This window comes from Melanerpes formicivorus, unplaced genomic scaffold (assembly GCF_026170545.1).
Source record: "Melanerpes formicivorus ecotype bairdi unplaced genomic scaffold, bMelFor1.0.p_v2 SCAF_1078, whole genome shotgun sequence".
NCBI lineage: Eukaryota > Metazoa > Chordata > Aves > Piciformes > Picidae > Melanerpes > Melanerpes formicivorus.
Window position 1 is genome coordinate 30,001 of NW_027143430.1, and position 10,000 is coordinate 40,000.

Genomic DNA, 10,000 nt, shown 5'->3' on the forward strand with positions numbered 1-10,000 from the left:
CCCCCGCCCGCCGTTATCTCTTGCCGCTGCCGCGACCCATCTCCCCCCCCCCCCGCCGCCGCTAACTGCCCCCCGAAGCCGCTAGCAGCTGGGCACCCCCCGCCAAAGCCGCCGCGGCTTCCCCTTCCCACATTGTCCCCTGGAGGGGGGATCGCGACGCGGGCTGCCGCTTCCCTCCCGGGCTGCCCGGCTGCTCTCTAACCCCTGCGACCGAGGCGGCGCTGTTAGGGCGGCCGTGCCGGTGCCCCTTGCCGCAGCTAGCCTCTCGCCGCTGCCCCTCCCGTCCGTCGTCCCCCGTCCCCAAAAACTTGCTGCTCTCCACGCTGGAGCCTGCACGGGGGAGGTTGCGCTCCGCTCCTCCGGCCCTAAAGCCGCCCTCGCCCGCCCCCCGGCTTGCCGCTTGGCTGGGCTGCCCGCCCGCCCGCTAATCCCCCCAACGCCCCCACCCCAAAAACACCCCAGCCCTACCGCATGCCGCTCCCCCTCTCCCCGCTCTCGCTGACCGCTGCCACCCCCCCCCCACCCCTCCCCCCCGAAACAAACCCCCCAGCCCTACCGCATGCCGCTCCCCCTCTCTCCCTAGCCTGCCCCCCCCGCCGTCGCTTGCTGCTGCTGCTGCCGCCGCCGCCGCCGCCGCCGCCGCCGCCGCCGGCGGGACCCGCCTCGGTCTGGTGGCGCGCGCTCGGAGATCCCCGGCTACCCGTCCGTCCGTCCCTCCCTCCCGCCCCGCCCCGGGGGAGGGCCCGGGGCAGCGCGGGCAGGCGGGGAGCAAAAAAAGGCGCGGGCGCCAAAAAACGTCGGGGTCCCGGGGTGGCGGAGGGGGGCGGCGGCGGGGGCGGCGGCGGGTACACGGCGCCGGGTCCAGGGCGCCGGGTCCAGCCCGTCCCGGGGCGGGGACAGGTGGTGTCGTCCGTCCCCGCCCCCGTAACCTGCTCTGAAGCATCCGCTTCCCGCCGCGGTTCGCCCTCCACCCCCCCGCCGCACACGCAGCTGCCGCTTCCCGCCGCCTCTGCCCCCCGCCCCGGGATCAACCACCCGCCGGGTCCAGCCGGTCCCGGTCCCGGGAACCTGCTCCCGGGGCCAGCCGGAGCCACGCACCCTCCTCTGACGCTTCCAGCTGCCGCCTCCCCTCCCACCCCCCAAACTCACACTGGCCCTCGCCGGCCCGCCCACCCGCCTACCTGCTTGCCCGCCGCCGCTGGGTGGCGTGCCGGACACTCTCGCACACAGGTACACAGACAGGGACACAGGGACACAGGCACTCAGGCACACAGGGACACAGGGACACAGGGACACAAGGACACAGGGACACAGGCACTCAGGCACTCAGGCACTCAGGGACACAGGAGGGACACAGGGACACAGGCACTCAGGCACTCAGGGACACAGGGACACAGGGACACAGGGACACAGGCACTCAGGCACACAGGGACACAGGTGGCGGGCCGGAGGCCGCTCTCCACTGTGTGGCAGGGGTCCAAGAGCCACCCCAGCCCAACCCAGAGGGTCTTTTGCACCTCTCTAGAGGCCACCCAGAGACCCCAGGCCGCAGCAGAAGCCTCTCCCGCACGCTCTGCAGGCTTCTCAGCCACCCCAGGCCGCAGCAGAAGCCTCTCCCGCACGCTCTGCAGGCTTCTCAGCCACCCCAGGCCGCACCAGAAGCCTCCCCCGCACGCTCTGCAGGCTTCCGACCCACCCCAGGCCGCACCAGAAGCCTCCCCCGCAAGCTCTGCAGGCTTCCGACCCACCCCAGGCCGCAGCAGAAGCCTCTCCCGCACGCTCTGCAGGCTTCTCAGCCACCCCAGGCCGCAGCAGAAGCCTCTCCCGCACGCCCTGCAGGCTTCTCAGCCACCCCAGGCCGCACCAGAAGCCTCTCCCGCACGCTCTGCAGGCTTCTCAGCCACCCCAGGCCGCACCAGAAGCCTCCCCCGCACGCTCTGCAGGCTTCTCAGCCACCCCAGGCCGCAGCAGAAGCCTCTCCCGCACGCTCTGCAGGCTTCTCAGCCACCCCAGGCCGCACCAGAAGCCTCTCCTGCACGCTCTGCAGGCTTCCGACCCACCCCAGGCCGCACCAGAAGCCTCTCCCGCACGCCCTGCAGGCTTCTCAGCCACCCCAGGCCGCACCAGAAGCCTCTCCCGCACGCTCTGCAGGCTTCCCACCCACCCCAGGCCGCAGCAGAAGCCTCTCCCGCACGCCCTGCAGGCTTCTCAGCCACCCCAGGCCGCAGCAGAAGCCTCTCCCGCACGCTCTGCAGGCTTCTCAGCCACCCCAGGCCGCAGCAGAAGCCTCTCCCGCACGCTCTGCAGGCTTCCCACCCACCCCAGGCCGCAGCAGAAGCCTCTCCCGCACGCCCTGCAGGCTTCTCAGCCACCCCAGGCCGCACCAGAAGCCTCTCCCGCACGCTCTGCAGGCTTCCCACCCACCCCAGGCCGCAGCAGAAGCCTCTCCCGCACGCCCTGCAGGCTTCTCAGCCACCCCAGGCCGCAGCAGAAGCCTCTCCCGCACGCTCTGCAGGCTTCTCAGCCACCCCAGGCCGCAGCAGAAGCCTCTCCCGCACGCTCTGCAGGCTTCTCAGCCACCCCAGGCCGCAGCAGAAGCCTCTCCCGCACGCTCTGCAGGCTTCTCAGCCACCCCAGGCCGCACCAGAAGCCTCTCCCGCACGCTCTGCAGGCTTCCGACCCACCCCAGGCCGCACCAGAAGCCTCCCCCGCACGCTCTGCAGGCTTCTCCGCCACCCCAGGCCGCACCAGAGGATCTTTTGCACCTCTCTGGACGCCACCCAGAGACTCCAGGCCGCACCAGAGGCCCCCCCCCCAACCATTTACAGGCTGCAGTGCCAGCCTAGGCCCCGCTGGCAGCCTCCCTTGTCTGCTTTGGAAGGCCTCCCATCCACTCCAGACCTGCCTGGAGGCCTCCCTCGACTGCTCCCGGGGCCCTCGAAGCCACCCTAGGCCTTTCTGGAGGACCTGCTCGACCGCTCGGGCGGCTTCTGACGCACCCTCGGCCATCCGGCGCCCAGCAGCTCCCAGGGCCAGGCACCGGCCTCCCCCTCCGGCCGCCCCTGGGGCCGGGGGTGGCTCGGACTCGGCGCCCCCAACGTGTCGTCCCGTCCCCCCCCCGCCCCGCACCGCCGAACATTCGCTGCAGCCGAGGGCTTGCCGCTCGACGCCTACCCCACCCGCCCAGCCCCCCGCTGCGGCCCGGCGCTGCCCCGGCCGCTGCGCCCCGCCTCTCATCGCTCCCCCCACCCGGCAACCGGCCGCCGGGCACGGCAAGTCCCAGGGCAGGGAACAGGTGCTGCCGGGACCCCGTGCTGGCTGCCGGCTTCCCGGGGCTGCCCCGGGCACGGACAGGTCGCCCCCCCGCCCCGGCGAATGTTCACCGAACTGGCTGCCGGCTGCCTTCGAGCACCCCCCGCCCCCCGCCACTATCGTCCCCCCCGCCCCCCCTCCGCCTCCGCTGCCGCTTCTCCCCGCACCGCCTCCACTGCCTCCCCCCGCCGCCGGCGAACGAGTCGCCGGATCCGTAGGGTGCCGGGAGCCCGAACGGCGAGCGGCTCCGGCTGCTGCCGGGACCGCGGGGATTCGAGCCGGTCCGGCCGCGGCCGGGACCCCGTGCCGGAAGCCGGCATCCCGGGACGGCCCCGGGACGGCCCCGGTCGCCGGCCGGGTGACGTTCAGCGAAGCGGCTGCCGCCAGTCTTTGGGCCTCCCCCGTGCCGGGGCCGCGGGGATTCGAGCCGGTCCGGCCGCGGCCGGGATCCCGGGCCGGACGATGGCTTCCCGGGCCGGTCCCGGTCGCCTCCCGGGTGACGTTCACCGAAGCGGCTGCCGGCTGTCTTCGAGCCCCCCCCCCCCCTCCGCCTCCGCTGCCGCTTCTCCCCGCACCCCCTCCACTGCCTCCCCCCGCCGCCGGCGAACGAGTCGCCGGATCTGTAGGGTGCCGGGAGCCCGAACGGCGAGCGGCTCCGGCTGCTGCCGGGACCGCGGGGCTTCGAGCCGCTCCGGCCGCGGCCGGGACCCCGTGCCGGAAGCCGGCATCCCCGGACAGCCCCGGGACGGCCCCGGTCGCCGGCCGGGTGACGTTCACCGAAGCGGCTGCCGGCTGTCTTCGAGCCCCCCCCCCCTCCGCCTCCGCTGCCGCTTCTGCCCGCACCCCCTCCACTGCCTCCCCCCGCCGCCGGCGAACGAGTCGCCGGATCCGTAGGGTGCCGGGAGCCCGAACGGCGAGCGGCTCCGGCTGCTGCCGGGACCGCGGGGATTCGAGCCGCTCCGGCCGCGGCCGGGACCCCGTGCCGGATGCCGGCATCCCGGGACGGCCCCGGGACGGCCTCGGTCGCCGGCCGGGTGACGTTCACCGAAGCGGCTGCCGCCAGTCTTTGGGCCTCCCCCGTGCCGGGGCCGCGGGGCTTCGAGTCGGTCCGGCCGCGGCTGGGACCCCGTGCCTGTCGCAGGCTTCCCGGGACGGCCCCGGAACGGCCGCGGTCGCCGGCCGGGTGACGTTCACCGAGGCGACTGCCGGCTGTCTTCGAGCCCCCCCCGCCCCCTGCCGGAGCCGCGGGGATACGAGCCGGTCCGGCCGCGGCCGGGACCCCGTGCCGGAAGCCGGCATCCCGGGACGGCCCCGGGACGGCCCCGATCGCCTCCTGGGTGACGTTCACCGAAGCGGCTGCCGGCTGTCTTCGAGCCCCCCCCCCCTCCGCCTCCGCTGCCGCTTCTCCCCGCACCGCCTCCACTGCCTCCCCCCGCTGCCGGCGAACGAGTCGGCGGATCCATACCGTCCCGAGAGCCCGAGGCGGCGGCACCCAGTGCGGGTCCGGCCGAGGCCGGGACCCCGTGCCTGTCGCAGGCTTCCCGGGACGGCCCCGGAACGGCCGCGGTCGCCGGCCGGGTGACGTTCACCGAAGCGGCTGCCGCCAGTCTTTGGGCCTCCCCCGTGCCGGGGCCGCGGGGATTCGAGCCGGTCCGGCCGCGGCCGGGACCCCGTGCCGGAAGCCGGCATCCCGGGACGGCCCCGGGACGGCCCCGGTCGCCGGCCGGGTGACGTTCACCGAAGCGGCTGCCGCCAGTCTTTGGGCCTCCCCCGTGCCGGGGCCGCGGGGATTCGAGCCGGTCCGGCCGCGGCCGGGATCCGGGGCCGGACGATGGCTTCCCGGGCCGGTCCCGGTCGCCTCCCGGGTGACGTTCACCGAAGCGGCTGACAGCTGTCTCCGAGCACCCCCCCCCCCCTCCGCCTCCGCTGCCGCTTCTGCCCGCACCTCCTTCACTGCCTCCCCCCCCCGCCCGCGAACGAGTCGCCGGATCCGTAGGGTGCCGGGAGCCCGAATGGCGAGCGGCTCCGGCTGCTGCCGGGACCGCGGGGATTCGAGCCGCTCCGGCCGCGGCCGGGACCCCCGTGCCGGAAGCCGGCATCCCGGAACGGCCCCGGGACGGCCCCGGTCGCCGGCCGGTGTGACGTTCAGCGAAGCGGCTGCCGCCAGTCTTTGGGCCTCCCCCGTGCCGGGGCCGCGGGGATTCGAGCCGGTCCGGCCGCGGCCGGGATCCCGGGCCGGACGATGGCTTCCCGGGCCGGTCCCGGTCGCCTCCCGGGTGACGTTCACCGAAGCGGCTGCCGGCTGTCTTCGAGCCCCCCCCCCCCCTCCGCCTCCGCTGCCGCTTCTCCCCGCACCCCCTCCACTGCCTCCCCCCGCCGCCGGCGAACGAGTCGCCGGATCTGTAGGGTGCCGGGAGCCCGAACGGCGAGCGGCTCCGGCTGCTGCCGGGACCGCGGGGCTTCGAGCCGCTCCGGCCGCGGCCGGGACCCCGTGCCGGAAGCCGGCATCCCCGGACAGCCCCGGGACGGCCCCGGTCGCCGGCCGGGTGACGTTCACCGAAGCGGCTGCCGGCTGTCTTCGAGCCCCCCCCCCTCCGCCTCCGCTGCCGCTTCTGCCCGCACCCCCTCCACTGCCTCCCCCCGCCGCCGGCGAACGAGTCGCCGGATCCGTAGGGTGCCGGGAGCCCGAACGGCGAGCGGCTCCGGCTGCTGCCGGGACCGCGGGGATTCGAGCCGCTCCGGCCGCGGCCGGGACCCCGTGCCGGATGCCGGCATCCCGGGACGGCCCCGGGACGGCCCCGGTCGCCGGCCGGGTGACGTTCAGCGAAGCGGCTGCCGCCAGTCTTTGGGCCTCCCCCGTGCCGGGGCCGCGGGGCTTCGAGTCGGTCCGGCCGCGGCTGGGACCCCGTGCCTGTCGCAGGCTTCCCGGGACGGCCCCGGAACGGCCGCGGTCGCCGGCCGGGTGACGTTCACCGAGGCGACTGCCGGCTGTCTTCGAGCCCCCCCCCCCCCTGCCGGAGCCGCGGGGATACGAGCCGGTCCGGCCGCGGCCGGGACCCCGTGCCGGAAGCCGGCATCCCGGGACGGCCCCGGGACGGCCCCGATCGCCTCCTGGGTGACGTTCACCGAAGCGGCTGCCGGCTGTCTTCGAGCCCCCCCCCCCTCCGCCTCCGCTGCCGCTTCTCCCCGCACCGCCTCCACTGCCTCCCCCCGCTGCCGGCGAACGAGTCGGCGGATCCATACCGTCCCGAGAGCCCGAGGCGGCGGCACCCAGTGCGGGTCCGGCCGAGGCCGGGACCCCGTGCCTGTCGCAGGCTTCCCGGGACGGCCCCGGAACGGCCGCGGTCGCCGGCCGGGTGACGTTCACCGAAGCGGCTGCCGCCAGTCTTTGGGCCTCCCCCGTGCCGGGGCCGCGGGGATTCGAGCCGGTCCGGCCGCGGCCGGGACCCCGTGCCGGAAGCCGGCATCCCGGGACGGCCCCGGGACGGCCCCGGTCGCCGGCCGGGTGACGTTCACCGAAGCGGCTGCCGCCAGTCTTTGGGCCTCCCCCGTGCCGGGGCCGCGGGGATTCGAGCCGGTCCGGCCGCGGCCGGGATCCGGGGCCGGACGATGGCTTCCCGGGCCGGTCCCGGTCGCCTCCCGGGTGACGTTCACCGAAGCGGCTGACGGCTGTCTCCGAGCACCCCCCCCCCCCTCCGCCTCCGCTGCCGCTTCTGCCCGCACCTCCTTCACTGCCTCCCCCCCCCGCCCGCGAACGAGTCGCCGGATCCGTAGGGTGCCGGGAGCCCGAACGGCGAGCGGCTCCGGCTGCTGCCGGGACCGCGGGGATTCGAGCCGCTCCGGCCGCGGCCGGGACCCCGTGCCGGAAGCCGGCATCCCGGGACGGCCCCGGGACGGCCCCGGTCGCCGGCCGGGTGACGTTCACCGAAGCGGCTGCCGCCAGTCTTTGGGCCTCCCCCGTGCCGGGGCCGCGGGGATTCGAGCCGGTCCGGCCGCGGCCGGGATCCGGGGCCGGACGATGGCTTCCCGGGCCGGTCCCGGTCGCCTCCCGGGTGACGTTCACCGAAGCGGCTGACGGCTGTCTCCGAGCACCCCCCCCCCCCTCCGCCTCCGCTGCCGCTTCTGCCCGCACCTCCTTCACTGCCTCCCCCCCCCGCCCGCGAACGAGTCGCCGGATCCGTAGGGTGCCGGGAGCCCGAACGGCGAGCGGCTCCGGCTGCTGCCGGGACCGCGGGGATTCGAGCCGCTCCGGCCGCGGCCGGGACCCCGTGCCGGAAGCCGGCATCCCGGGACGGCCCCGGGACGGCCCCGATCGCCTCCTGGGTGACGTTCACCGAAGCGGCTGCCGGCTGTCTTCGAGCCCCCCCCCGCCTCCGCCTCCGCTGCCGCTTCTGCCCGCACCCCCTCCACTGCCTCCCCCCGCCGCCGGCGAACGAGTCGCCGGATCCGTAGGGTGCCGGGAGCCCGAACGGCGAGCGGCTCCGGCTGCTGCCGGGACCGCGGGGCTTCGAGCCGGTCCGGCCGCGGCCGGGACCCCGTGCCGGAAGCCGGCATCCCCGGACGGCCCCGGGACGGCCCCGATCGCCTCCTGGGTGACGTTCACCGAAGCGGCTGCCGGCTGTCTTCGAGCCCCCCCCCCCTCCGCCTCCGCTGCCGCTTCTGCCCGCACCCCCTCCACTGCCTCCCCCCGCCGCCGGCGAACGAGTCGCCGGATCCGTAGGGTGCCGGGAGCCCGAACGGCGAGGGGCTCCGGCTGCTGCCGGGACCGCGGGGATTCGAGCCGGTCCGGCCGCGGCCGGGACCCCGTGCCGGAAGCCGGCATCCCGGGACGGCCCCGGGACGGCCCCGGTCGCCGGCCGGGTGACGTTCAGCGAAGCGGCTGCCGCCAGTCTTTGGGCCTCCCCCGTGCCGGGGCCGCGGGGCTTCGAGTCGGTCCGGCCGCGGCTGGGACCCCGTGCCTGTCGCAGGCTTCCCGGGACGGCCCCGGAACGGCCGCGGTCGCCGGCCGGGTGACGTTCACCGAGGCGACTGCCGGCTGTCTTCGAGCCCCCCCCCCCCCCTACCGGAGCCGCGGGGATACGAGCCGGTCCGGCCGCGGCCGGGACCCCGTGCCGGAAGCCGGCATCCCGGGACGGCCCCGAGACGGCCCCGATCGCCTCCTGGGTGACGTTCACCGAAGCGGCTGCCGGCTGTCTTCGAGCCCCCCCCCCCTCCGCCTCCGCTGCCGCTTCTCCCCGCACCCCCTCCACTGCCTCCCCGCGCCGCCCGCGAACGAGTCGCCGGATCTGTAGGGGGCCGGGAGCCCGAGGCGGCGAGCGGCTCCGGCTGCTGCCGGGACCGCGAGGCTTCGAGCCGGTCCGGCCGCGGCCGGGATCTCGTGCCGAACGTCGTCTTCCCGGGACGGTCCCGGGAGGGCCCCAGTCTCCTCCCGGGTGACGTTCACCGAAGCGGCTGCCGGCTGTCTTCGAGCCCCCACCCCTGCCGTGGCCGCGGGGATTCGCCCCGGTCCGGCAGCTGACGGTTCCCTGTGCCGGACGCCGGCTTCCCGGGACAGCCCCGGGACACCCCCGGTCGCCTCCCGGGTGACGTTCACCGAAGCTGCTGCCGCCTGTCTTTGTCCCCCCCCCCCCGTGCTCTCCCTCAGCCGGGAGGTAGACGTGCTCTCCCTCGGCGAGTAGACGTGCTCTCCCTCGGCGAGTAGACGTGCTCTCCCTGGGCGAGTAGACGTGCTCTCCCTCGGCGAGTAGACGTGCTCTCCCTGGGCGAGTAGACGTGCTCTCCCTGGGCGAGTAGACGTGCTCTCCCTGGGCGAGTAGACGTGCTCTCCCTCGGCGAGTAGACGTGCTCTCCCTGGGCGAGTAGACGTGCTCTCCCTGGGCGAGTAGACGTGCTCTCCCTGGGCGAGTAGACGTGCTCTCCCTGGGCGAGTAGACGTGCTCTCCCTCGGCGAGTAGACGTGCTCTCCCTGGGCGAGTAGACGTGCTCTCCCTCGGCGAGTAGACGTGCTCTCCCTGGGCGAGTAGACGTGCTCTCCCTCGGCGAGTAGACGTGCTCTCCCTCGGCGAGTAGACGTGCTCTCCCTGGGCGAGTAGACGTGCTCTCCCTCGGCGAGTAGACGTGCTCTCCCTGGGCGAGTAGACGTGCTCTCCCTGGGCGAGTAGACGTGCTCTCCCTCGGCGAGTAGACGTGCTCTCCGCGGAGCTCGCGCTTGTCGCCAAGGGGTCGCTGTTGCGCTCTGCCTCCGCCTACGTCATCGTACAAGCCGGCGTGATTTCTGCGACCTGCCGCTGGGCGGAGGTCGGCTGGTTGTGCGCTCGCGGAGCTGACGGCCCTCCAGTTCCGTATATGAGGGAACGAGTGACGCCGAGCACTCCCAGGGCAGCGCTGCCGAGCGGCTGCTCCAAGCCACCCGCCAGGCGGCTGGGCAGGGGTCCGTCTGGCTTCTCGGTGGCTTTCCCCCGGGTCAGAGAGGGGACCCGCGGGGCCGAGCAAAGGCGCGGCGGTTTGGAGCGGCCGCTGGCGCACCCTCAGCGGTGTTGGATGGGTTTCGCTCGTCCGTGAGCCGGAGCCCAGCCCGGGCTCGGCAACGAAAGAGGGGAAAAGAAAAAAAGTTGACGAGTGGCTGGCGCCGGCCACTGCCGAAGTGTGGAACCCCCAAAGCGAAGTTTGCCCGGTGGGGCACGGGGGC